General features: G+C 45.6%; 1 protein-coding gene across 8 annotated transcripts in view; it reads left to right on the forward strand.

Moving 5' to 3' along the window:
- Nucleotides 1-25,291, forward strand: part of FANCC (FA complementation group C) — a 250,334-nt gene that overhangs the window by 51,023 nt on the left and 174,020 nt on the right. The window contains exon 1 of one of the 8 annotated variants that reach the window (XM_070049805.2): nucleotides 315-444. The exons of the other annotated variants lie outside the window; for them this stretch is intronic. The gene's annotated coding sequence lies outside the window, so the exon portion shown is untranslated. Of the gene's footprint in view, nucleotides 1-314; nucleotides 445-25,291 lie in introns of those variants that run through there. 8 annotated transcript variants of the gene reach the window in all.

Below are 25,291 nucleotides of genomic sequence, written 5' to 3' on the forward strand. Positions count from 1 at the left end.
CCGCACGCTGACCGAACGGGTGATGGTGGGGATGGCGATCTTTCCTCCAGCTGACCGAATGCATGACGGTCGCCACAGCGATCCCGGGGGCGCGCGAACTCTCCGCACGCTGACCGAATGGGTGATGGTGGGGATGGCGATCTTTCCTCCAGCTGACCGAATGCATGACGGTCGGTCGCCACAGCGATCCCGGGGGCGCGCGAACTCTCCGCACGCTGACCGAACGGGTGATGGTGGGGATGGCGTCTTTCCTCCGGCTGACCGAATGCATGACGGTCGGTCGCCACAGCGATCCCGGGGGCGCGCGAACTCTCCGCACGCTGACCGAACGGGTGATGGTAGGGATGGCGATCTTTCCTCTGGCTGACCGAATGCATGACGGTCGGTCGCCACAGCGATCCCGGGGGCGCGCGAACTCTCCGCACGCTGACCGAACGGGTGATGGTAGGGATGGCGATCTTTCCTCTGGCTGACCGAATGCATGACGGTCGGTCGCCACAGCGATCCCGGGGGCGGGCTAACTCTCCGCACGCTGAAGGGCGATGGTGGGAACAGAGATCCCGAGGATGGGCGAACTTTCCTCCGACTGACCGAAGGGATGATGGTGGAGGCGCGCAAACTACCGGCTAACAGAAGGGGCAGTGGTGGGGACAGCGAGCCTGGGGACAGAGATCCCAGGATGTGCGAATTCTCCTCCCGCTGATCAAACGGGTGATGATGGGACGGCGAGCCTGGGGCGCGTGAATGCTCTGCCAGCTGATGGAACGGGTGATGGTGGGGAAGGCGAATCCGGGGTTGGTGATCCCAGGGATGGGCGAACTCTGCGTGCTGACCGAATGGTGGGGACTGTGATCCCTGGGATGCGCGTACTTTCCTTCCTCTGCCGTCTGAACCGGTGATGGGACAGCGAGCCCGCGGGCGCGCGAACTCTCCCGCGGCAGTCTGAACGGGTGATGGTGGGGAAGGCGAATCCGGGGTCGGTGAACCCAGGGATGGACCAACTCTGCGTGCTGACTGAATGGTGGGGACTGTGATCCCTGGGATGCTCGTACTCTCCTTCCTCTGCTGTCTGAACCAGTGATGGGACAGCGAGTCCGTGGGCGCGCGAACTCTCCCGCGGCTGCCTGAACGGGTGATGGTGGGGAAGGCGAGTCCGGGTCGGTGAACCCAGGGATGGGCGAACTCTGTGTGCTGACCGAATGGTGGGGACTGTGATCCCTGGGATGCGCGTACTCTCCTTCCTCTGCTGTCTGAACCGGTGATGGGATAGCGAGCCCGCGGGCACGCGAACTCTCCCGCGGCAGCCTGAACGGGTGATGGTGGGGAAGGCGAATCCGGGTCGGTGAACCCAGGGATGGGCGAACTCTGCGTGCTGACCGAATGGTGGGGACTGTGATCCCTGGGATGCGCGCACTCTCCTTCCTCTGCTGTCTGAACCGGTGACGGGACAGCGAGCCCGCGGGTGCGCGAACTCTCCCGCGGCTGCCTGATCGGGTAATGGTGGGGACAGCCCGTGGGCGGGCGAACTCACCTCCTCCGGCTGTCTGAACGGGTGATGGTGGGGAAGGCGATCCCCGGGATGCGTGAATCCTCCGCCTGCTCACCGAACGGGTGATGGTGGGGACAGCGATCGCCGGGACACGTGAATCCTCCGCCCGCTCACTGAATGGGTGATGGTGGGGATGAAGAGCGCAGAGCCCGCGGGCGCGCAAACTTTCCTCCGGCTGTCTAAACGGGTGATGGTGGGGACGGCGATCCCCGCTCACCGAATGGGCGATGGCGGGGACAGCGAGCCCGCGGGCTCCTCTGGCTGTCTGAACGGGTGATGGTGGGGATGACGAGCCCGCGGGTGCGCAAACTCTTCTGGCTGTCTAAACGGGTGATGGTGGGGACGGCGATCTCTAGGATGCGTGAATCCTCCACCCGCTCACCGAATGGGCGATGGTGGGGACAGCGAGCCTGCGGGCTCCTCCGGCTGTCTGGATGGGTGATAGGGACAGCGATCCCCGGGACGCGTGAATCCTCTGCCCGCTCACCGAATGGGCGTTGGTGGGGACAGCGAGCCCGCGGGCTCCTCTGGCTGTCTGAACGGGTGATGGTGGGGATGACGAGCCCGCGGGCGCGCGAACTCTCCTCCGGCTGTCTAAACGGGTGATGGTGGGGACGGCGATCCCCGGGATGCGTGAATTCTCCGCCCCCTCACCGAATGGGTGATAGTAGGGCCAGTGAGGTCGTGGGCAGGCGAACTCTTCTGGCTATCTGAACCAGTGATGGTGGGGATGACGAGCCCGCGGGCGTGCGAACTCTCCTCTGGCTGTTTGAATGGGTGATGGTGGGGATGGCCATCCCCGGGATGCGTGAATCCTCCGCCCGCTCACTGAATGGGCGATGGTGGGGACAGCGAGCCCGCGGGCACGCGAACTCTCCTCTGGCTGTCTGAACGGGTGATGGTGGGGACGAGTTAAAGGGCGTGGGAACTCCTCCTCCTGACTGAACGGGTGATGGTGGGGAAGATGAACCCGTGGGTGCGAGAACTCTCCTCCGGTTGTCTGAACAGGTAATGGGTGTGCGAATTCTCCACCGGGTGACTGAACGGGTGATGGTGGGGACTAGGAGTTCAGGGGCACGGACTCTCCTCCCTCTGACCTAACGGGTGATGGTGGGGACTAGGAGTTCAGGGGCACGCGAACTCTCCTCCTGCTGACTGAATGGGTGATGGTGAAGACGAAGCGGGGTGGGAGGGTACGCGCGAACTCTCCTCCCACTGACCGAACAGTGATGGTGGGGACAACGAGCCCGCGGGTGCGCGAACTCTGCCGGCTGAGCGAACCGGTGTTGGTGGGCACAGTGAGTCCGGGGATGGTGATCCTGGGGGCGGTCGAACTCTCTGCTGGCTGACTGAACTGGTTTTGGTGGGGACGGCAATCCTTGGGATGGGCGAACTCTCCACCCGCTGACCGAACGTGTGATGGTGGGGTCAACGAGCCCGGGAGCGCGCGAACTCTATGCGAACTCTCTGCTGGCTGACCGAAGGGTGGTGATGCTGGGGACAGCAATCCCTGGGATGTGCGAACTCTCCACCCGCTGACCGAACGGGTGTTGGTGGGGACAGCGAGCCCGGGGATGGCGAGCCTGGGAGGGCGCGCGAACTCTGCCGGCTGACCGAGTGGGTAATGGTGGGGACGGCGAGCCTGGGGGTGCGCGAACTCTCCGCCGGCTGATGAGCGGATGATAGTGGGGACGGCGAACTCTCTGCCTGAAGACCGAAAGGATGATAGTGGGGATGGCGATCCCGGGGACGGAGAGCCTGGGGGAGGGGGGACGCACAAACTCTCCGCCCGCTTACCGAATGGATGATGGTAGGGATGGTGATCCCGGGGCCTTGTGAACTCTGTGGTCTGACTGAACCAGATTGTAGTGGGGATGGCGAGCCCCAGGATGCGCGAGCTCTCCACCCGTTGATTAAGCGGATGATGGTGGGGACTGCGAGCCCGGGAATATGCTGCTCTCTGCCACTGTCCGATCTTAAAGCGTGACGGTGGGTATGGTGAACTCTGGAGTTTGCCAACTTTCCACTCATCCCACAAGGATGAACGTGGGGATGGTGTACGTGGGGTACACGAATTCTCCGCCGGGTGACTGCAGAGATGACGGTGGGGACGGTGAACCTGGGGGCCACACTAACTGCCTAGGCGTGACCGAAGGGATGAAGGTGGGGGCGGTGAGCGAATTCTTGTCAGCTGACCTAACGGATGACGGTGGGGACAGTGAGTCTAGGGGTGCGTCACTCTCCACTGGTGACCGAATGCATGACGGTGGAGGTGGAGAGCTGGGGAAGTGCAGACTCTCCGCTGCCGGGTGACGGAACTGGATGACCGTAGGGACTGTGAGCCCGGGACGCGTGGGTAACCACATGAATGAGGTTGGGAATGAGAAGCTGGGGATGCACGAACTCTCCGTGTGGCGACTGAACAGATGGCGATCCGCGGGGCGCGCGCGCACTCTCCGCTGCTGTAGGCGGATGAGCAGCTGTAGTCCTCTTGCCACCTAGTGGTTTGGAGTTTCCTCGACATGTGCATGGGTCACTGCCGTTGCCATGGCATCTGTGTTGAGGAGGCTGTTGTCCTTGGGTCTCACTCCTTGATTTTCCTCATCTTGCTCATTGCCATCCCCTCAGGCCTTCCTGGGCAAACCTGGATGCATATTCTGTGTCTCTGGTGCAACTGGTCCTCTTGCCGCCCGGCTGTAAGTGCCTCTGCCGCTGCACCCTGCCCACCAGAGTTTCGGTACTGGGCTTACGCTGCATTTGCTGGTGCTTGCACTTCTAGGACTGACCCCCGGGGCTCCAGGTCCTTCCTAGTTTTCCGCTCTCTTCGGGTTAATCCTGCCGCTGTATTTGGGGCCATTCGGTGGCATTGTATTGCCTTGTATGGTTAGCCCTGCCATGCTTGTCGCCTTGAACAGTGACTCCCCCAGCCGGTCTCCCTCAGCATCGCCACTGCACTGTGTTTTCCCTTACGCTGCCAAGGGCTCTCCTGGGTGCCTCTTCACCGCAGGCCTGCGTACACACCTTTCTTCCTTGCCGTCATTCCTGTCGAGGAAAGCCAAATCCATTTCTTTCCTCGAGCCATTTTACTGTTCCCAGAACCTTCATCGCAAAGATGTTCTTGTCCCTGCTGGCAGGTGTAGCTGTTGAGAGGATGTCTAGGTCACTGCTACCTGCGTGACTGCCTGTGCAGTACTGGGCGGGGTGCCGGGTTCTGTGTTCTCCCGATGCGGGCAGGCAGCCCGGCCACCACTTGGACTCTTGCTCTTGGCTGCAGCGGTGATGACGGCTGCGGCAGCTTGGCTCCTCCTGTGGTTGGGCTGTAACACTGCCACTGATGCGGTGGGGCTGCTCCAAGCTCCTCACTCACCCACCCACCTTGTTTTTATCTTTTTAAAATTACCTGCGGAGCTAGTTCGGGTATAATTACATTCCTGTACTAAACTTTTGTGGTGATATAGTTCAGAGAATTCTTGTTTATGCAGGGACTGTTGATAGCTTCTCCTTTTTCCTTTTTCTTCCCCAAGTAGTGACATATCAGTGAATGTACGTACAGTGTATTGGAGGACATAGTCTTTCAATTCCTGGGATTTCTTTGAGAGTCTGCTAATTGGAGATACTTTAGGACAGATTTTTTTTTTTTTTGACAGAGTGGATAGTGAGAGAGAGAGACAGAGAGAAAGGTCTTCCTTTTCCATTGGTTCACCCTCCAATGGCCGCCACGGCTGGCGCGCTACGGCTGGCGCGCTGTGGCCGGCGCACCGCGCTGATCCGAAGGCAGGAGCCAGGTGCTTCTCCTGGTCTCCCATGGGGTGCAGGGCCCAAGCACTTGGGCCATCCTCCACTGCCTTCTTGGGCCACAGCAGAGAGCTGGCCTGGAAGAGGGGCAACCGGGACAGAATCTGGCGCCCCGACCGGGACTAGAACCCGGTGTGCTGGCGCCGCTAGGCAGAGGATTAGCCTAGTGAGCCGCGGCGCCGGCCACTTTAGGACAGATTGTAAAATCTGACAATATGTTCCAAAATACTAAGGTTTTTCTCTAGAATCGTGAAACTAAAAACAAATTAAAAAAAATGATTCCTGTTCTGTTTACACATTACAAATTTTCTTTCAAAGATCTCAAATATAGAAATGATATATTTCTGGGTAGCTTCAACTAGAAGAACAGTATAATTTTTGAATAATTCCATGTATAAAACACCATTTCCTCTTTGCTGCACACACATTTTTGAAGAGGCTACCCAGAGTTAGTAACGGTGTTACCAATCTTTGTGGGATGAGCAACTGGCCCACTAGAAACTAGTGGTGCCATGGGCTGTCCTGAGACAATTGTATTCTCTTTCCTGAAAATAGGAACCTTGAAATGCTGAGCTGATTAGATAATGATGATGAATCCTTGGTCTGAAGTTTCATATAGGGGTGTGGCCAGGTTGACCACCAGCATAACAGATATGTAGCCATGTACAAGTTGGGAAAGAGAGAAGCCAGGAGACAGGGGAGGGAGCTGGTCTGCAGAGAGAAGCAATGCAATGCAGTAGACACATGGACACCCAAGAGGGCCAGTGACATGAGCCTCTCTGGTCCAACTCAAACTCTTTTTTCCCCTTGGATATCTATCATCCCTGAGATCTTTGTTGTAGCCTTTTCATAACATTCCTTCTGTCATTTCACTTGGGCAAGTGGAGTGTTTCTGTCCTATAACTGAGATTCAGTGTCTCTAGAATCAGGTGTCATAGTCTTATGTAATTGAGCTCTTAATGACTCAATGGATTGAAAGGCACACAGAAAATGATGATGACTAGTGAAAAATAAGTGTATGTTGGGATACCCTTTAGTCAGTGTCTTACTGCAACCCACTTTCTTGGGAACTAACCCATTCCTTGAACCTGTTATTAATTCCTTCTTACAGCACTGCCCACAATTTCCCAATAATTACCTCACACTAGACCCCAGCTCTTGAAAGTTCCACCATCTCTGCACTGCCATACTGAAGATCAAGTCTCCAGCACATGGGGGAAGAACCGTATTCAAAACTTAGCACATGTTTAGCAATGTCCCTAACCTCTGCCCGCAGATGTCATTGACTTCTTCCCAATAATGACAACCAAAAATGTCTTCAAACATTGTCACAGGTCCCCAAGATCATCCCTGGCTGATGACTATTGTGCTAATCCAATTGGAGTCCATTATTAATCTCACCAAAATCTGCTGACTGGGAAGTTTGTGGTCTTGTTAGGAAGGGGTAAGGTGGAGAGTGGATGAGGGAGAGGTGGCTACAAATGTCTGCTGTGCCAAAAATTCTAATGAGGATCAAAATGGGCCAAATCTGGTAAGATGACTAAGTTTTTGCTAAGACTCCAGTTAGTATATTGTGGCATTGATATTTTATATTAGAAACTAAGTTCGAATGTTAAACTTTTTGTTGATAAATTCTGTGGGCTTGCCAACTCTAGGTTGAGTATTTTCTGTTTTATGTAGTTTAAGTAGTTTGCCCATCTAAAACTGTTCTTTTTCAATAAGTTTCTTGCCAGAGATTTTCATACTCAATTGGCTTTATCTTCTGTGTGGCTACCACAGCTGCTCCTCACCATGCAGCATTAGCAGACACAGCATGTAATACAAACTGTATACATTTAGCATAGTGGTTTATATACTACAGAATTGTGATTGGCATTTTTCTGAAATATTTCTTTTTCTGTGAAGTAATTCAAATGGAATGCAGATACATTTATTGTTTTGAAATTTTTATGATTTACAAATTAACAAATGTATCCTCTAAAAGGCATTAGATGGCTTTACTTTGGGAGTACCTGTTACCTCTTCCTGGACACTGCCTCTTATTGAAGATCACCTTTCTGTTTTCATGTGGCTGTAATGGGTGCCTAGACATGGCTGTGAATAAACAGAAGTTGATGCTTTTCTGTCACAATGCAGGCACAGTAGAGGTTGTATGTGTAATGGCTCATAAAGTATCTCCACCAGACCAATACATTGTAATAATATTCATGTGATTTGTTCAGGTGAGTCTATGTCTTCTGTACCTGGCAATACCCAGTGGTCTCAGGTAAGCCATGAAGGGCTCCAGAAAGGAAACCCCACCTCCCCATTTTTTGCCTTGCCTATAGTTGTATTGTGTTTGTGTACTATAAAGATTTATTTATTTATTTACTTGTTTATTTGAAAGGTAGAGTTAGAGGAAGACGGGGAGAAAGAGAGATCTTCCATTTGCTGGTTCATTCCCAGGATGGCCGCAATGGCTGCAACTGGCTTTGGGTCCGGCCAAAGCCAGGAGCCTGGAACTCTATCCAGATCTCCTGCGTGGGTGACAGGAGCCATCTTCTGCTGCTTTTCCAGGTGCATTAGCAGGGAGCTGGATTGGAAGCAGAGCAGCTGGGACTTGAACCTGGCCCACTTGGGATGCTAGAGTCACAGGTGTCGACTTAAACTGCCATGCTACCTCGCTGGCCCCTTGTAGTCATCTTTACATGAGTTTGAAAAAAAAACATTCTTCTCCAGTCTTCCCCTGTGGGGCTTAAAGTTTGACCAAATGGCTTGACTTTATACATATCCTTCATAGAACTGTTAGAATTCCTTGTTCCTCTTAAGGTTTTCTCTGTCCCTTGGAAAACAGGTAGGGGCAGAGGCATCTAGAAATAGTATATGAACTAAATTCACTAAGGTAGGATGGGAGGGAAGGGGCTCATTTTACTGTGGTGAAGGAGAAAGAGGCAGAGCAAAAAGATACACTTTTTTTTTTTTTTTTTTCCCCCAGGGAGCTTTTGGCAAAGCTCTACTTCTAGGAGAGAGACACAGCCAGCTAGGCTGAAATGATTTGAAGTCCAACCCTGAGTAGTCATATTTTACTGTTTCTCACTAACTGGGCCCTTGGAGCTATTTCAGTAGGTGGTGCTCTTGTGCCATGGTCTTTGGAAAGGTCTTGTGAGCACCATGGCTGGTTCCAGAAGCCTGTGTCCCCGTGGATCCCCTTGGCTGACTGCCAGGCACACCACCTGGAGAGCATCAAGGGGCTGGTTTTGCTGAGACGTTTTTCTGCCTGTTTGGAAATGAGGTGGTGAATTCAGGTCTTCACCTTCTCCAACTTGTCTGAGCTCTGCTTTCCAAGGAGAAGCTAAGTGAGAGGTTTGCTAACCTTCTTAAAAACAAAGTTGTGCTTCCTATCTTTATACAAATGATTGTTGTTGTGTGTTACACAGGTTTCCAAAACCATCTTAAACATTGTAATTCACCCATGATCCCCCCAAATCAGTTTCCTTCCCACATAACTCCTTCTTGTTTCTTTATGTTTTCCTCTCTTTAGCTTCAGTAGTGACATGCACGTGTGTAAGCGATGAAGAAATATAGATGAAAACTGCTTTCAAATAACAGCTAGTAATAACTGTAGCTGGCAGTGAACTCTCTTTGCATTTGCCTGTTGCCTCACTCATTTTGCTGTATAATCAGTTCCTCGGTCCAAAGTTGTTGGGACATGGTGATGGTGAATAAGGAGTCGTAAATTCCATATTTGGTGGTGCTGGGGCAGCATGGTGGATGAGGAAGAGAAATCCAGATCTACAGTCTCTGCTCCAGGAAGAACAAAACTCCAGTTGAAGAAATTGCAAGAAGCATCTAAGGGTCTGCTTTTTCAGCAGTTTTCTGTGGGAGTTGTCTAACGTGGAAGACAATTGCTTTACCATATATTCACTAACTGTTAAGGAAGTGTAAGATGCCTGTGGGTTGGGTTTGCTGCTCTGACCCATTCAGTCACTTGTTGTCTCCAGAGACTGCCAGACAGGTCTTAGGAAGCTCAGCTGGTCTGTACTGCAGTGCCAGAGCTTTGTGACCCAGTACATCCAGTGGGTACTCAGTGTGTTTTCGAAGCCAGATTGCTCCTGATAGCTTCTAGGATTTTTGCTGATGTCTACTTGTAAATGTATATATTTGAGAGCGAGAACGATAGTACTCCTATATGCTAGTTCACTGCACAAGTACCTGCAACATCTGGGGCTGTGCCAAGTTGAAGCCAGGACCCAGGAAGTCAATTTGGGTCTTCAATGTGGATGGCAAGGGCCCAAGTGCTTGAGCCATCTGTACTACCTCACAGGGACTACATTAGCAGAAGCTGGAGTCAGAAGCCAGAGCTGGGTATAAAACCCAGATGCTCCAATGTGGGGTGTGGGTATCTTAATCACTAGGCTAGATTGTCTGCCCCATAAGATTTTCTTTCTGTTTAGTTTTCTGGTCTGCGCAGATCTGTTTTCTGATTTAATTATCTGCACGTACATTTAAATGGTCTTGAGTATTCAGTATGTACTTTTTTTTAAAGAGCAGCCAGGACTCGACGTGGCACCCAAATGGAATGCTGGTGCCACAGGCAGAGGATTAACCTATGCTACAGCACTGGCCCCCGAATGTACTTTTAATGTGAGGACTCATGTATTTCTTGAACATTCTTAGCCTTTTTCTCCTGCTTCTCCTGCACTCTTTACTTTTTTTTGGTGCTGTGACACCCCTAGATGTTTGTGAAATTGTCTTTCATGTTCTTTGATTACTCTTTCTCATATTTTTCTTTTCTTTCTGGACTTCATTTTGAGGGAATTCTTTAGAATTATCTTCAAATTGACCAATTCCTTCTTCAGTTTTGTCTAGTTAAAATGCCTTGTTTACTGCTTTTGTTTGTTTCAGTGATTATAGTTTTCATTCACACAAATTGCAGTGGAGTGTCTTTTAGCCATCTCTCTCTCTCTCTCTCTTTTTTTAAGATTTATTTATTTATTTGAAAGTCAGAGTTACACAGAGAGAAAAGAGAGGCAGAGAGAGAGAAGTCTTCCGTCTGATGATTCACTACCCAGATGGCTGCAACAGCCGGAGCTGCACCAAACCGAAGCGAGGAGCCAGGAGCGTCTTCGGGGTCTCCCAAGGACTTGGGCCATCTTCTACTGCTTTCCCAGGCCATAGAAGAGAGCTGGATAGGAAGAGGAGCAGCCGGGACAAAAACCGGTGCCCATATGGGATGCTGGCGCTTAAGGCCAGGGCATTAGCCCACTGCGCCACAGCGCCGGCCCCAGCCATCTCTTATTTTAATTCTGCCATTTTGTTTTATAATTAATTTCTTATTTTTTTGGGGGGAGTACCTTATATATACTTATTTTGTTGGAATTTTTTTAGCATCTTAAACGTGTTTGTTTCATTGAATTGATTAATTTAATGAAGTAAAATTTGTGATCTAATGACTGATTTTCTTAGTTGCCTTTATTGACATTAAATTTTTTGTTACTTAAAACTTTGATTGAATGACGTGTTTTGAATGAGCTATGTTTTTTATTGTTTTCATTCATTCACTCATTTTTTGCCTCTTTCTCCCTCTCTGCTCACTCTTCCTGTTGAGCAGCCAGAATTCTGCTTTGTCTTTCTGGTTTCCATGGCGCCCCAACAGAACAAGCTTTGACAGCGATCACTTAGTTGGTTGAGCAGTCACAGGCTGCTTCACTGAGTTCTTGATCCTGCTGGCATATGTTCTCTGCTCTCCTGTCCACTGACCTTCTTGCAGAAATGGAAGTGGAACAGGGTTCCAGTTACCACCTTCAATAGTGCCTTCAAGCAGTGATGGCCAGTTTTGACTGTCCTTTGTGGCCATATGTGGCCATTAATCTTGTAAGGACCCAGACTTCCAGTTCTGTGGGCCTATGTTTGGATGTGGACCATGGGAGACTCATGGGGATTTGTGTTTCTGTCCCATGTCTATTCCATAGAAAATTAAAAACAATTTTTTTTTTTTAGCTTGCCTGCATCTTTTGAGTTTTCTCTTTCTTCTAAGATCAGACAAGATTGGGTACATTCAGGGAAGTTTGGCCATACGTGAGTTTTCTTTTTCTTTTTCTTTTTCTTTTCTTTTTTTTTTTTTTTTTAAGATTTACTTATTTATTTGAAAGAGAGAGAGAGAGAAAGAGAGAGAGATCTTCCATCCACTGGTTCACTCCCCTGAATGGCCACAATGGCCAGAGCTGTGCCAGTCTGAAACCAGGAGCCAGGAGCTTCTTCCAGGTCTCTCACACAGGCTCAGGGGCCCAATGACTTGAAGCATCTTCTACTGCTTTCCTAGGCCATAGCAGAGCTGGATTGGAAGTGGAGCAGCCAGGACTTGAACCGGCGCCCATGTGGGATGCTGGCACTGCAGGCAACAGCCTCACCTGCCCTGTGCTGGCCCTGAATTTTCTCTTTCTATACTTTTCCTGTGGTTGATGTATATTTGAAGTAGAGAGAATCCTGTAAAGAATGAATTTACTGTGCTATCTTAACTGGAAGTCACGTGGGCTGAGAGTTTGAAGGAAATTATAGTTAGATATTTGGTTTTATATAGTATTAAAAGCTAACCACAAGACTGCTTTTCTGTGTGAGTTCAGTGGCCTACAATATAATATACAATTACTTAAACTCCTTCTGAGGTTTGCAGGCCTAAAAAGATGAGTGGGATTAGGCAGGTAGGATTTATTAGGATGCTATGGTTCTCTATGAAGATTTTACCTTCTATTTTTTATTTTGAAGGTAATTTTAAAAAATTCCATATATTTACAAATGCCTCAATGCCTGCAATTCAAAACAAAGAGTAACCAAAGATTTCAGGCAGGGTTGTCTACCTTAAGGGTTAAGATGTCCAGGTTCGGCCGGCGCCACGGCTCGCTAGGCTAATCCTCTGCCTGCGGCACTGGCGCCCCAGGTTCTAGTCCCGGTTGGGGCACCAGATTCTGTCCCGGTTGTTTCTCTTCCAGTCCAGCTCTCTGCTGTGGCCCGGGAAGGCAGTGGAGGATGGCCCAAGTGCTTGGGAGACCAGGAGGAAGCACCTGGCTCCTGGCTTCAGATCGGCGCAGTACGCCGGCCGTAGCTGCCATTTGGGGAGTGAACCAATGGAAGGAAGACCTTTCTCTCTGTCTCTCTCACTGTCTAACTCTGCCTGTCAAAAAAAAAAAAAACAAAAACAAAAACAAAAACAAAACCAAAAAAACCGATGTCCATGTTCAACAACAGAGTATCTAGGTTCAGTACCTAACTCTGGCTCTTGACTCCAGCTTCCTGTTAATGCAGACCTTGGGAGACAGTGGTGATAGCTCAAGAGATTGAGTTCCTCCCACCCACACGGGAGATCTGGATTGAGTTCTGGGCTCCTGACTTTGGCCCCATTACAGGTATTTGGGGAGTGATCTAGGGGAGTTCTGTTGGATCATCTATCTTTCCCTCCCAAATAGGTATATAAGATTGCAGTCTCTGTGTTTATATTGGCTCCAAGTAACATACTTAACTCTAGAAGGAGTATTACAAAAGTATAGAGGTAGAAATATTAATTCCATGAATGAGCTAAGAGTTTGCCATTTTATAATTTTTGAAAGAGAAAGTAGTGACAATAGAAGCTAGTGATGGCAAACCCAGCAGAACCTGCCTATGGCAGTCAGCACCAAGTCTACATGGTAGTCCAAACTGAGTTTCAGTGACCATATCGTTGATCACATTGGATTGATTTGGTCAATTTATATTTTATTCATTTTATATTTGTTCATTTGTTGGTATTTAGTTTGTATACTTTTTGTTTTATAATTGTGGAAGAGTTGCAAGCATAGAGTTGTACTGGTTTATGTTTGTTGATCTTTAACTGACAGAATAAAAATTATGTTAGATGATACTGGGAACTCTCACCAGTTTCTGTTTCAAGTTTGAGAAACACATGTCAAATGGTAACTTAACTCTTCCTGTGCAGGGCAGTAAGTGTCCTGCGTTTGATTTCTGTGTTTTTGCCTTACCCTTAACTTGCTATTTCTCGTACTCTCTAACCTTGCTTAGTGCAGGTGTTGTTTCTGTGTGAGAACATCTGACACCTCTGTGCTGAGTTGGTGCCAGCTTCCTAGTACTCCCTACAGCACCCGGCCCTTCCCACAGGGCATTTGTATCCGCTGCGGGTCTCAGCTTCCTTATTAGCTACCGGTTGCTGAAGAGCAGGGAATGCCACCATCTTTTCATTTGTGGTATTTTTCAGAGTTCCCATCTCCTAGTGAATGTGGGGGCTTCTCTATAAAGCTCACTTAGTAATAAATTACTAGAGGAATCAAAGGTGGAAAAAGGCAAGAATAACTTGGAGCCAAGTTGACAGGTGACAAAGACAGGAAGATTACTAATGTGCTCCCATACTCAGCTTTCTAACTGATCTAATCAAGAGCCAGCACAGTCTCCTATCAAGTAAGTGAAGTGAGGTCAGGAAGAAGAGGAAAGTAATTAATCATCGTGTGTCGTGGAATGTGTGAGGGAAGACTGGTATTTTTGAGTCCTAGTGGTGGTTCTTGGTGTCCTGATGGAGGACAAGGTCTAGAGTATCTGAGCAGTCCTGAAGACAAGCCCCGTGGCAAAGGGATGCTGCTCTGTTGAAGCCAGGCCAGAGAGAGGCGCCCACTGCTGAGGACGGAAGTGGGAGACTTGGAGGTCAGCAAGTTCCCGGAGTTGTCTGCTAGATGGAGTTTCCTTGACTCCTTGCTGAGCCGTCTGAAGAGCTCAGACACATACTGCGCACCTGGCTTGCAGTTGATCCTCCAACCCCGTAGGCCAAGGCTTTGTTTATGATTGAGGTTTGTTTGAAATTATCTGCAAATTTCAGGTCTGTGTTTCTGATTAGACTCTATCTGAGGTGCAACCCCACTGACTCAACAGAAAAAGCCAGCTCCTCCTAGTGGAACTTTTCTGAAAACCTCATTGTTTTTAGAGGGAAAAATCCTTTCATAAGCACTTCAAAGGAACAAGAATATTTTATTGTGACTTTCAAAAAAAAAAAAAGGGTGAGGCCAAACATGGGCAAATTGACCAGTATTATTTAAAATAATGAAGCAAAGAAACACTACGTTTCAGTAAATTTGAAATACTGATATCAGACTTTCAGCAAGGAAGGGGAAGAATGTTGTTGTCAAGCTCAGGCATAGTTGGACATAAGTTTCTTAATTTTTATTTGGTCATATTTTGGGTTTTAAAAATTATTAATCGTCATTCTTTTACTTTTTTTTTTTTTCCATTTTATCTGAAAGGTAGAGAGACAGATTGAGGTCTTCCATCTGCCAGTTTATTCCCCACATGCCCATAACAGCCAGAGCTGGACCAGGCCAAAGCCAGGAACTCAATCCATGTCTCCCATGTGGATGGCAGGGACCCAAGTATTTGAGCCTGTTGTCTCCTAGAGTGCACATTAGCAGGAAGCTGGATCAGAAGCAGAGCCAAAACTCAGACCCAGGCACTCCCATTTGGGGTATGGGTGTCCCAAGTGGTGTCTTAGTCACTGAGCCAAATACCTGTTCCTTTTAGGGGGTTTTAAATAGTTTTTGACAACGGCATTGTGCCACTGATTGATGACATTGATTGAAGGCCCAGTATTTGATTTGTCTGTTTTTCTTCTTGCATAAACAGATTGTTTTATAGCATTCTGTGTATAAGTCCCTTGTTTGGTGCTTACTTTACAAGAGAAGGGATTTAGCTGACTCATGCTCAGGGGAAATAGAAGACATTTTAGTGTTCTTTATCAGGCTGCTATTTTAAGAAGTTTGGCCAGTGGAGATGTTTCAGAACAAAGGAAAGCAATTTCAGATCCTCTTGGCTGCCTGACAGGTACCATATACAGCTATTTTTGATACTATGTGGTTTATAATTAGCTTTGTTTTAAATGTTGACAATCTGAGAATCACAAGCCTTCTGTCAACAGACATCAGTCTGAATTTTATCTGTTATATGACAGACTCAGTGGTTTTGTTTCTGACTTACCTTTCACATAGTGGTTCAATACCTATTTATCAAGCTCTTCACTGTATGCCGGGTCCTGTGCGCATCTGTGGTTTTCAACATGTGCTCAACAAACTGGGTTCTGGGCTGATATATCAGCAAGGATGTGTTTGACTACAAGGAAGGCAAATCCAGTGAAAGGTGGCGTAAGCAAAAAGGAAGTTCCCATGATAGCGAGGATGCTGGGCCGCCTGTAATCTGTTGGCCAGTCCTCTCCTGGATCTTACAGTGGCTGCTGTAGTATTAGAAATTACATGAAGACATACAGTGTCTAATATGGAAAAACGGTAAACTTATTTAAAGTTGAGGAAAACTCTCTCAGAAACCTTTGAACCAGAGTTCAGTTCTCATGGTGTAGAGTTAAATGACATGCCTATTTGTACAGCTGATTGGAGGGAAAATGGAAAGACCAGTACTGGTGTAGACCAGTCATTCTCAAAATGTGGCTTGAGGACTTTAGCTGTCTCTGAGACCCTTTCAGGAGCTTTCCTTCTGAGAGCAAAACTACTTTTATAATGATGTTAAGACATTATTGGCTATGTCTGCTCTTATTGTCTATTGTACAGTGGCGTTGTCAAAAGGTTGTATATGATCTCATCACTCTGGCAGTTAATGGGGTGTATGCTTATATATGCTTATACTCTAAAATTATCTCAGTTTTACTATCTAATATGGTAAATATTGATACGTACATTCACAAAAGCTCTTTGGGGTGCTCAGTAGTGTTTGTGAATGGAAGGCAGTCCTGAAAACAAAATGAAATCCACTCGTCTACATGCATCAATATTCTTCCCTGGCACTGGGGAATCCCAGTCTCCCCCAAGATGTGTGGTGGTGAGCGTCAGACAAAACAACGAGGAAATGGAGGGTTTAGTGATGAGGGGCAAGCTGCAGAGTCTGCAGCATGTTGTGGCGGGGGGAGGAAGCTTGGTGGGGTGCAGGCTGAGCTCCAGGCCCTAACCGGAGATATTCTAGATCTGTCAGCTTTAAAACAAATTGTGGTAAAATATAAATAACATAGAATTTAAACATTTTAACTATTTTAAAGTGTAAATTTTGTGGTATTAACTATATTAACATTGTTGTATAACCATCACTACTATCCATCTCCAGAATTCTTCCATTATCTGAAATTAGAACTTTAAACTCAGAAAGCAATAATTTCATTACTCCTTCCTCCCATGAATGCATTTGACTGTCTGTCATGTGGGTGTTAGGAACTCAAGTACTTACGTCGTCATCTGCTGCTTCCCAGATACATTAGAAGGGATCTGGATCTGAAGTGGAGTAGCCAGGACTCAAACCAGCACTGCAATATGGGATGCAGTTGTCCCAAAAGGCGGCTTAACCCTCTGCACCACAATGCCCGTCCCAGTGGGAATTTTTTTCAACTTCTCAGAAAACCTAAAAATGGTTATGTTCTAAGGTTTCCCCAGATGGGACAACCGTTAGAGATATGAAAGTGCCTTTCAATAGTGATGCTAATGAAGGGCCTGAAAAGTCTGGGGTTATAGCAAATTTTTCCATCCTGAAAAAGGAAATCATTAATTAGAAGATGGAAATAATGTCAAGAGTGTTAAAAAAGAAGCCAGAGTTGCTGGTTCATGCCATTCCTTGTCACTAGTCCCAGTCGCAACGCTGTGTTGATGGGACATCCTGCACAGCCCTGCCTGGGCCTGCAGGGTCTTCTCTCTGGAGTCTGGCTGCTTTAGTGGTCGTATGTTCAGCTGGGGCTTTACTTTGGGAGCACTTCTCTCTGGGGCTGCTTTGCCAGGTGGTTATACTTCCTGATTTAAAGATGAGGGAGAGGAGTTGGTTGGTTGTTTAATGAGTTGGTGCTTTGCCCTAAATTGTCACCTAGTGGTTTCTTCCCTTGTTACCTTTCTTCAGAAACTGCTAAAATGTTGATGCTTTATCTCCTTCTTTCACTGTATTGAGTTGTATTTGGTAAGTTCCATATTCCTTGTGCAGCACATTTTCCATGAGGATTTTTTTTAAATATTAATTTTATTTATTTGAAAGGCAAAGTTACACAGAAGCTGAGAGAGAGAAAGAGAAAGAGAGAGAGAGAGAGAAAGTCTTCCATCCGCTGGTTCACCCCTCAAATGGCTGCAGCGACCAGAGCTGGGCTGGTCCGATATGGAGCCAGGAGCCAGGAGCTTCCTCCAGGTCTCTCACGCATGTGCAGGGGCCCAAGGACTTGGGCCATCTTCTACTGCTTTCCCAGGCCACAGCAGAGAGCTGGGTCAGAAATGAAGCAGCTAAGACTTGACCTGGCGCCCATATGGGATGCCGGCACTGCAGGCGGTGGCTTTACCCGCTATGCTACAGCGCCAGCCCCTGCCAAGAAGTTTTAAAATATTTCTCCTAAAGGACAGAAGTCACTGAGATGAGTTAGCACCAAGTTATTACCTCTTCGTCACCTGCTGTACTTTGAATCTATGCCATGTCATCTTGGGGACTCAGGCCATGAGGACCCCTGGAAAATAGTGTATCTTTGTACCCTGGTGATTTGTCCATAATAAAGTAATTAGAAAGCCACAAAATAACTTTTGAGCATCTTGCAAGTCAGAGATGGCCAAATGTATCAGCTAACTGCATTTGGATCCAGGTCCTTTTCAGTATCTGGGATGTTTGCTGATAGATGTGCCTTGTTCTCTATCCCTCCTGTTTACCTCCTGCTTCTGTAGAACTCCCTCTGACCCTGAAGGGAACAGGGACCTGGGCAGGCATGTGGGACCCCTCACTGGTGACTCATTTCCATTCTGGCGTCTGGGTCTTTCTGCTCATAGGACTCTCCTTTGTCTCCTCTGTGTAGAAATTTCTTAAGGTCATTTTATTTTCTCCTGGAAATACATAATGAGGGGACTAATAGCTTCTGTTGCTTTTAGTCTGCGTATGTGGAGAAGGTGAAATCATGGTTTGTTTTGATTCCCTCAGGACTGGGTAAATGTGCTGAAAGAGCAATTACTCAAGAAATGGAAAATGTGGATTTCCTACTGAGTTTCCATGCTATTTGCTTTTGCCACATTAGTGTATACAGTGTGTGTGCAAACTACTTGTTAAAATCCTGGGTTTTAAGGGAATGTGTTATTCAGATACTGAACAATAAATACATCTCGAAGAGCTCATAATGAAATAAATTTGGATATAGAAACTAGTAGAATTACAAGAAAGTAAAAGTTTAACATTTAGGGTAAGAAAGGATTATGGTATTGATAAAAGAAGTCACCTCTCACTTGTCTAATAGATTTACAAATTAACTGGGTTAGAAAATTAATTTTGAGAAAAAAGTTTAAATTATCATAAATTCAAAGAATTGGTTCCATTTTATAAGGCATGCATTTTTTTGTTAACGGCGCTGTGTGGAAGCTGTCTCATTGTGTCTATTTGAGTATGGCACTCTCTTATTCCTCTTTCTAATAAAGGATATGGTCATCCCAAGCAGTGGACTAACCCTTGCTATAACAACCTGCCCTCATTTATACTTTTAATTATTGAGAAATGAATGCATAGAAGGAAGTCTTTAAAACTTTAAAAAGTTTATGGAAAATATATATTATTAAAAAACTGTATGGATTTCAAAACTTTTTCCACCAAAACAGATTTATCTTTTAATTACACTTTTCCATAAACTTTTTGAAGGTACCCTTAGATGTTACTGGCTTACAGTCAAGAAGTGGAAAATTGCCAGAATTGCCAGAAAATGGCTCTCAAGCCGGTTCTGGTCTCTGCTGCTCCTCTTCCCATCCAGCTCTCTGCTGTGGTCTGGAAGAGTGGCGGAGGATGGCTCGGGTCCTTGGGCTCCTGCACCCCTGTGGGAGACTAGAGGAGGCTCCTGGCTCCTGGCTTCAGATTGGCACAGCTCTGGCCGTTACGGCCGTTTGGGGATGAATCAGCGGATGGAGAACCTCTCTCTCTGTCTGTCTCACTGTCTGTAACTCTGCCTTTCAAATAAATAAATAAAATCTTAAAAAAAAATAAACTTTCTTTGAAGGATAGTTTGTAATTCAAGAATTTTTCTATTTAGAGAGAGGTGAGAGGTGATGTTGAAATATCTCACCATGACCGGAATTGATTTTTTTTTTTGCCTTACAATTAATGTCATTTTCATGTTATATGTTCTCATTTTATCATCATGAAATGACCTTCTTTACCTCTGATTTTTTTTTTTTTTTTTTTTTTTTTTTTACTGCAAAGTCTGTTTCATGAAGTTTATTTGATTCCTTTGGTTCATTTTGCATGGTATTATTTTTCCTGTTCTTCGTTTGGCCTCTCTATAACCCTGTATCTGTATGTTTTAGATGTGTCGTTTGTAACAGCTATAGTCTTTTTTAGAATTCAAAAGTGCTAATCTTTGTTTCTTTGCTTGAAGATTCAATCCCTTATTTTAATCCATTAATTTATAATGTAATTTCTAGTATATTTGATTTTAAATCTATCTGTGCTTTTTATTTATCTTGTTGATTTCTTGTGTTCCTCTTTTTCCTTCAATATTGCCCTTTTGAGAGTCTTTTTCTTTACTACAAATTTTTCTGCTCTGATTAAATTATATACCCTTTTTAGTATTCTATTAATGGATATCCTAGAAATTACAACAAAATAATAGCAAATTGTTTCAGTTTTAGTATATCATAAAGGCTTTATTTCACCTTTATTTTTGAAGGATATTTTAACTGGGTATAGAATCCTAGGCGAGGTTAGTCCCTTTCCTATTTCATTGCATTGAGGGCAGTTGCTCTTGCTCTTGCTCTCTGTTGCTCTCTGTCTCTTCTCTGTCACTCTTCCTTTCAAATAAATAAATCTTAAAAGGAAATATAAAAGCTCTTATGACTTTTTAACCACCTCTTCCTGATCAGCATATGAGTTCCTAGGCCTTTGCAATCCTGTGTGCCAGGATCTTTCTCTGATAATTCCACCCTATCTATCCGATTCTTTGAGGCTTTTTGGATTATGGTTTTTACATTTTTGCAGCTTTATGGAGTAACTTTTAGCAGGAAGATTGGTATCACTTATATACTTACCGTTTTTTGAAGTAGAACAGAAATTGGATGAAATTTTAACTGCCCCACCAGGTATTTACCACATTTTAAGAAGGGAGAGACCAAGAGTTTGAAAGAAGGCTGGCTGCTAAAAATCAGAGAAGCTAGCAAAAAAATAAATCCCAGCTGCTTTACTTCCAGTTCAGCTCCCTGCTAATGTGACTGGGAAAGCAATGGATAATGGCCGAAGTCCTTGGACCCCTGCCACCCACATGGGAGACCTGGATGGAGCACCTGGCTTCTGGCTTTAACCTAGCCCAGTCCTGGCTATTTCAGCCATTTGGGGATTGAACCAACAATGGAAGAGCTCTTCTTTCACTATGAACTCTGCCTTTAAAATAAATAAATCTTTAAAAAAAGTATAAAATCTTGATAATTGTTTGAACTAGTTAATGAGCTATCTAAGGGTTCATTTGGTGGCTTTATTATTATTTGTGCATTTAAAAATATTCATTAATTATAGAAATACGAGAAAGAAACATCATTAGCAAAATTTCAGTTGAACACATAGCCTGTGTGTAAATGAGACCAGAATAAGCTATTGTTCCCATTTGGTGGAAGTCTGCTGTTTTTGAGTGGTGTCAGACGAATAGGCATAAACTTCCATTTATCTCTGTAGCCTATTGCCTAGTAATCTGTTAGATGTCTGCTACTCCCCAGCTTCTAAGGATGAACGCCTTGATTCACAGTCTCAGCAAGACCTAGAAAAGAGAAGGGTAGTTCTTCAAATACGAGGTGCGAGTGATAATCTCAAAAGAACAGGAAAGGAATGCTGGGTAGGCAAGCCCACAGCTAGCCACTATTTTTCACTTGCTGGCTTCCCACGACATTGAAACCTGCCGCTTTCCATAGAGTTTTAAAAACATTTCCGATGAACATAATTTATCCCTCTTTTCCTCCAGAAGGAGAGGTAGTTCAAAGTAATGCCCTGTTAATGCATCTACCTTCATTTCCAGGAGTTCTGGATAATGTCAGTTCCTCTTTCCATTTCCATCTCTGTTATACTCTGTCAATTCTAGACTAAATAGAATATTTATCTACTAATAATATACTAGATAGGAAGAGACAGAAAGAGGAGAGTGTTGGAAGATTGTATGATATAGATGGCGTCCCAGAACCTCACTCATGCATTCTGACCATGCAGGCACAGTTTGCACAGGATGATAGAGGGCTGCTTTGTAGCTTGGAAGATCAGGGCAGTCACTGAGGCCTGCCACGGGCTCTTTCCAGAACACAGTTCTTCCATGCGTGGTTTAGTGTATGTGCTGCTGAGGCGAGCACTGCATGCATGTTGTATTTGTTGGGTGACAGAACTGAGTGACAGAGTGCTTCAGCATGGGCCAGCTGTGCAGTGACTCTTCCCCTCAGCTCTACCTGTAGTTTTTATTGACAGACATGGGTAAAAGCAGATAAATGGTATAAAACCCGTGCAGTATATACTGCTTTCAGGATCTTAGTGATGTAAGTCAAGCATCTTGCCTTTTTTTTTTTTTTTTTTTTTTTTTTTGGACAAGCAGAGTGGACAGTGAGAGAGAGTCAGAGAGAAAGGTCTTCCTTTGCCGTTGGTTCACCCCCAATGGCCACTGCAGCCAGCGCACCATGCTGATCCGAAGCCTGGAGCCAGGTGCTTCCTCCTGGTCTCCCATGTGGGTGCAGGGCCCAAGTACTTGGGCCATCCTCTACTGCCTTCTTGGGCCACAGCAGAGAGCTGGACTGGAAGAGAAGCAACCAGGACAGAATCTGGCGCCCTGACTGGGACTAGAACCCAGTGTGCCTGTGCCGCAGGCAGAGGATTAGCCTATTGAGCCGCGGTGTGGGCCAAAGCATCTTGTCTCTTAGCAGGTACAAAGTACAGTAATTATCACTCACTTTTTGTTCATTATTAATTCTGAGTAATTAGTATGTGTGGCATTAAATTGAAAAGGTGCCAAAAAGTGTACATTGAAACATAAGTTCCCTTCCTGCACTTATTATCCAGCCATTTAGGTTTTCCCATTGTAAGCAAACCCTGGTACTAGTTTTTGGTGTATTTTCATTTTAAAGGGCCTATCTTGGGAATGGTGCTGTGGTGTAGTAGGTTAAGCCTCTGCCTGTGGCACTGGCATTCCCATATGGGTGCTGGTTTAAGACCTGGCTGCTTCTATTTCCTATCTAGCTCCCTGCTAATGATCTATGAATGTAATGGAAGATGGCCCAGGTCCTTGGGCCCCTGTTACCCATGTGGAAGACCTGGAAGAAGCTCCTGTCTCCTGACTTCAGATCCATCCATCTTGGGTCATTATGGCCATTTGAGGAGTGAACCAGCAGATGGAAGACCTCTCTCTCTCTCTCTATGTGTAACTCTGCCCATCAAATAAATAAATAAATTTTTTAAAAAAGGGGGAGACTATCTTGACTTGGGACAGTTCTTGAGATCACAAGAAACTTTTTGAAGTAGCAATCCTGTACATTCATGGGATTCATATCCCACCATCTGGAGTACATGCAAATATCTGTGTACATGCAAAATATCTGTATACGTGCAAATATAAGTACATGAAAAATATCTGTGTCTTCTTCTTCTCCAGGGTCTTTCAACCTGGTAATCTTCAGTAGACCAGTACAGTGTAATGTACCCATTGTAATCTGCCGTGCCCTGAGTTGCTATTGTGGTGGCAGGTGAATGAGAACTGCTTTCTAATGTCCTTATTTTATACCAATGGAGAAATAGAAGTGTCATTTTATAACTGCATGCTAGGTAGAGTGCTAATAATTTGTTCCAGTAAGGATCTACATCTAAAGTGCAGCTTATTAGTTGGAGTCACTATTTGATATGCTTTCTTTTTGTTTAAAAAATTATTTATTTGAAACACAGAGAAATGGAAAGATTGAAAAAAGAGAGAGATCTTCTATCTGCTGGTATACTACCCAAATGGCCACAGTAGTCTGGGGCAGGCCAAAGCCAGGAACCAGAACTCTGTTCTGTTATCCCACATGGACAACAGGACCAAGTACTTGCACCATCTTATGCTGCCTTCCCAGGCACATTAGCGGGAAAGTGGATCAGAGTCTGGCCAGCCAGCAGTTGAACCTGCGCTCTGAAAAGGGATGTCAGTTTTGCAAGTGGCAGCTTAACCTGGCTGACCCCTTGATATGCTTTTGATAGCCTAATATTGACTCATTGGCCCCTCAGTTGGGGAGATGGGGTTCTCAACATATCACCACAAGTGAAACTTTTTTTTTTTTTTGGTAATTTATGGAATTTGGAGAACAGGTTGGATTGGATTCCATTGGCTTCACTTAGCTCTTCCTCTTGGAGGAGCATAATGAATCAAGGTCCCTGGTTGTAGGACATTCCTCATTGATATGTATTTCCTTCTTGTTCCATGAACTGCTGGTTTCCAACTCCCTAAAATGAACAGAAGTTTTACTACCATTTTCTCAGTTTTGAAATAAGCAGTCTTAAAATCCTTCCTTTCTCCAAAGATCTGTTGCCTATAGTTCACCAGTGGGTACCTATGGCTATAGCAATTAGTATTCTTTGATTTACAACCACAGAAAACAACAGTGGATGATTCAAGTGGGAAGCTGACAGAATCAGAGAGCTGAAAAACCCTACTTTAGAAGGACTTTTGATTTCCAGTTGTACATGTAAAGAACTGGAATCTGCCACTCCATCTTAACAAGTAAAAAACAAACTGGAAAATCATCAACTCTCCTTAGTTTTATAAGAGAAATGAAATCATAGGGCAAACCATTACCCTTGCCTTCGAAAGACAGGTGGATACAGAGAATCCCAGTATTTTGAAGTAGCAACTTTGGTGGGAACTAGAGTGAGAGCAGGCAAGCCTGAATTATAATTGACTGATCACTGGAGGCTTAACATGGTCAAGGGGAACCTGGTCATAGAGAAATCTTCATGCTTTTGTTTTTTCTTCTGAGCTTAACCAGGAACTCACAGTATATAATGGAGAAAAATCCTCTAATGCTTCTGGCAGGGGGAGGGGAAAAGGAACTATTTTGACATATGCCAGAGCACTCTGCTCTTCTTAGAGAGAAACCAGTTAACCACAGCCTCGCCTGCTGGGGTCTTATAGTCAGCCGACCTCAGAGAAGAGAAAAACTGATCTTCAACCTACTTTCCTGTCCCAGCTAAGATGGGGAGCAATTATGAAGTCTGAGAAAAACTTTTGGACTGTACATTCTATATAAAAGATCTGTTTTATAAGAGATCTATTCATGGGACTTTCGAATACTTTAGCTCCCCTTACACCTTACCACTGCATTACAAAAGGCCTATTTATAGCAGTTCCTTTTACCCATTATCATGTCTGGCTCTCAAGAGAAAATTACAAGGCAAACTACAAGGCAAAAAACACAGTTTGGAGAGACAGAGAAAGCATCAGAATCAGACATGGCAGCGATATATCAGACAGGGAATTTAAAACATGCAGGACTAACATGCAGTAGGTTCTAATGGATAGACAGCTTGCAAGAACAGATGCGTTATGCAAGCAGAGAGATCGGAGTCCTAAGAAAGAACCAGTGAGAATGCTGGAGATGAAAAATACTGTAGCAGAAGTGACAAATGTCTTTGATGATCTTACTAGTAGATGGCACACAGCTGAAGAAAAAAAAATTTGTGTTTAAGGATATCTCAATATAAATCTCCAAAACTAAATAGCAAAAAGATCAAAGACTGATAAAAAATTACAGAGGATGGAAAATCTCTTTTCCAGAGGAAAAGAGAGGAGGAAGAGAAGAAATATTTAAACAGTAATGACTAAAAATTTCACAAATTAATGTCAGACACCAAACAGATCCAGGAAGCTAAAAGAACACAAAGCAGGATAAAAATCAAGGAAATTCTACCAAGGCATATAATTTTCAAAATATAGAAAGCTAAAGAAAAAAATCCCAGAAG

Source organism: Oryctolagus cuniculus, chromosome 1 (genome assembly GCF_051225735.1).
Source record: "Oryctolagus cuniculus isolate XC-2025 breed Fujian yellow rabbit chromosome 1, ASM5122573v1, whole genome shotgun sequence".
NCBI lineage: Eukaryota > Metazoa > Chordata > Mammalia > Lagomorpha > Leporidae > Oryctolagus > Oryctolagus cuniculus.